Source organism: Morone saxatilis, unplaced genomic scaffold (genome assembly GCF_004916995.1).
Source record: "Morone saxatilis isolate NCDOM2014 unplaced genomic scaffold, NCSU_SB_2.0 Contig11, whole genome shotgun sequence".
Taxonomy (NCBI): Eukaryota; Metazoa; Chordata; class Actinopteri; family Moronidae; genus Morone; species Morone saxatilis.
In genome coordinates, this window is record NW_023339663.1 from 8363705 (window position 1) to 8366887 (window position 3183).

General features: G+C 42.4%; 1 protein-coding gene across 1 annotated transcript in view; it reads left to right on the forward strand.

Annotated features, from left to right (window-relative positions):
- The window catches only part of pde8a (phosphodiesterase 8A), a gene marked incomplete at its 5' end in the record, with an annotated part of 22811 nt that overhangs the window by 1450 nt on the left and 18178 nt on the right, over positions 1-3183 (forward strand).

Consider the following 3183-nt stretch of genomic DNA (forward strand, 5'->3'; position numbering starts at 1 on the left):
CGAGCCAATTTAGATGTAGCTATTCAACATCTATCACTCTGATCACACTGATTTTTTGGAAGACATTTATAGCTTTCATATAACGAGTGACACCTTAATTCTCATTCTTGCGTTATAAATTATTTTAGGCTAAGTTGTGTAAAATGTGGGTACTAACTAGAGATTTTAGGCGTGGTTTCGTCGCCCTTCTCATGAGTACGAGTATGTTGCAGTGCTAAAGTAGTTGTCATTGGCAGCATATTTCCAGATATACATTTTCCCTCGTGAGTTTGACTTGCCGCGTCGGTGCGGGGAATGACTATGGACGTTCTAGTTATTTCGAGTGTTCCAATCCGTTTGGTCGAGGCATGCGAGCGAGACAGCGATTTGATCGGATAAAGTTGATAGTCCTACGGAAAGTCATGTTGTTTGCCATTGGTCTTTGCAAAGATATATTTGAAGCTAGCTGTGCATCCAAAACCGTGATAATATCCAAATTGAGCTATAGGTGTGGGGTTTAAGAGTCGACATTAAGAGCTTCTTCAGGAGTGTTTGTGTTGGAGAAAATCTGGTATTGGATTGTCGTAGGTCTAAAACGTGGTCCTCTAGAAAGATTCGCACACATCCAGTGTCTGTTCAAGGAGGTGGAGTAATTAATAAGAGTCTAGTTGAATATTGAATATGTAGGCCTAAGTAGATTCTCGAGGTGGTGGTTTGAATTCTAAGCGTGTGAGGAAAGGTAATGAACGGTTGGTGTTTGAGTCTATATGCGTGTGAGTGTGATATTTCATAGCGTTAGATGTCAGGTAATGAGGATATTGTAGTAATTCTGTTGCATTGTTGTACATTCTCACGTTAGTTTGAGTGAATTGTTTTGTCTTGTTATATATGTAGGTCTGGTATTAAGGTAGTGGGTGCGACGAAGCACTGCAGTGGTATGTTGGTTCATTGTTCTTTGTAGTTTAATGCTCTATGCTTGTGTCTGTACAGATTCGGAGAGTGCTTTGAGGCCATGGAAAGATCAGAGAGAGACCCTTTACTGCCTGAGCATTAAGAATATAGTAAGGGAGCTGGCTAACAATTGCTAGTAGTACCTATGGTGGAGTATTTGGTTTGATCTGCACATCATTTTATATACTCAGTGAGGAGAGACAATTTGTGTTTCTCCTCTACATGAGTCACAGGGACATATTAATGTACCGGATGAGGCATGTGTGCAGTCATTATGCGAGTCATCGAGGTTAAATGATCTTAATCAGCACAACACACGTTGATTATGATGCTCCTTCCGTGCCAGGCTCCTATTGTGAAACGGAAGCCTTTTAAAAATAATGAACAGTCAAACGACACCAGAGGAGAATTTAGATACCAAGAATGCATATTACATTTCTGAGGGATGGTATAAAGGGGTTTATGATAATCGTGTGCACAAGCTATGAGTATTCCCTTTCCTGGTAAGCAGAGGTGGACTATGGGATAGACTAGGGAAAGTAATCAGTATTCAGGAAGGAGGTCTGATGATATTTGTGGAATAATAGCGGGTTAAAATTACCAAATTCTGAGCGTGGTTCTGTTATTCACATGCACTTGTTTTGCTTCCATACTTTTGTTGGTGACAAGCTATTTTGTATTGGTGGAATATAGGTGTGCTTGCTCCAGCCCTCGCTCCAGGTGTGTTTGTGCGTAGTCAAACCTAAAGCATGAAAGAAGATTGTGCCCGTGCCACAGTGAGCGTGCTAGTCGAACGGACAGAGCAAAAAGTGTGTGGAAAATCTCACAAAAAAGGCTCACATAAACGTCAGCAGTAAATAGTCGAAGAAAAGCAGAATGAAACAACGCTGCAAGGCTGCTTTTTTTTTTTTTTTTTTAGAGAACAGGCATGTGAAAAGACCTTATCTCAGCCTATATTACCCCATTCCTCCACCTCTGCGGGAATGTTGACTTTTCTACCAACATCCCAATGTGGAATTCTGATCTAATTCCCTGTGCGTACCGAACATAGCTGCAGGACTCAGTGGTGATGTATTTATGACCCGGACACTTATTGCTGCTTGTAGGGAAAATGTTCATATGTGGAATATGGTTTGCATTAGCAACTCCCCTTTTCAGGCATAAGGGCTCTCTGCTTCAGGCCTCAAGCTGCGTTTTGGTGCTTAAATAAAGCCACACCGATCGTCAGAATGAATCAAAAGGACAACTGTCAAACAACCAACCCTCTATTCCCGCATTGTGTGGAGGACAGTAGCTCTAGTTTTCTCAACAAAGTCAGCTCTTTGTGCCCTAACTCAATTTTACAGGTGTGATGCAAACTTAAAACTGCAGAACAAACTTTCCCTTCTTTACGTTCATTCTGCTCCCTGCCAACAGTTGGAGATGACGTCTGTTTGAGAGAGTGACTCATGAATCTGCTCTTAGTGCAGCACTGCTCTTGGAGGCGGGCCTAAATCTCTGGTCCAGTATTTACGCAAGTAAGGGGTTATATGAAAGTATGCTGGCAGAGAGAGAGCATGCTCTCAATGGCTGGTTTGACGGTAGCAGCAGCACTTTCTGCCACAGCCTTGGCAGACCGGTGGGAGGGGCCGCAGCCAGTCAAGGCCACCTCGACTAATTGTGTCATAGATCATGGCGGACAATAAAATCTCTGACGCACCCAAGTACGAGCTGAGCCTGATCAATCAGGGCCTGTCCGATAGAGGCCTGAGGTCACAGTCAAGCCCGCACTGCAGGCTGATTAGGATGACAGGCGCAAATGAGCATGAATGCACCAATGATGACTTGACAACTCAGAGCTGTTGATACACTCAGGCATCAAAACCACATGTAACCATTGTAATTTGTGCTTCTCTTGTCTTTTTTACTGAACTAATTCTATAGCGCAGGGTGGAGGCAGATCATTTTGATTAGTTATGTCAGTTTTCCTCATCAGATCACAGCTACTTATCAATTATCCCTGTAGCTCTCAAAAGTTTTACAATAAATACGATTTCCAGCCCCCTACCATTAGGATTGCTTTAATGCATCTTATAAAGCACTTCTTAATACCTTTACATGTAAGATTTTTTCTGAAGATGCCTTTTTTCCACAGTGACCCCCCACTCTCCATTATTTCCTTAATTATTATACACCGATCAGCCATAACATTATGACCACTGACAGGTGAAGTGAATAACACCGATTATCTGGTTATCATGGCACCTGTCAGTG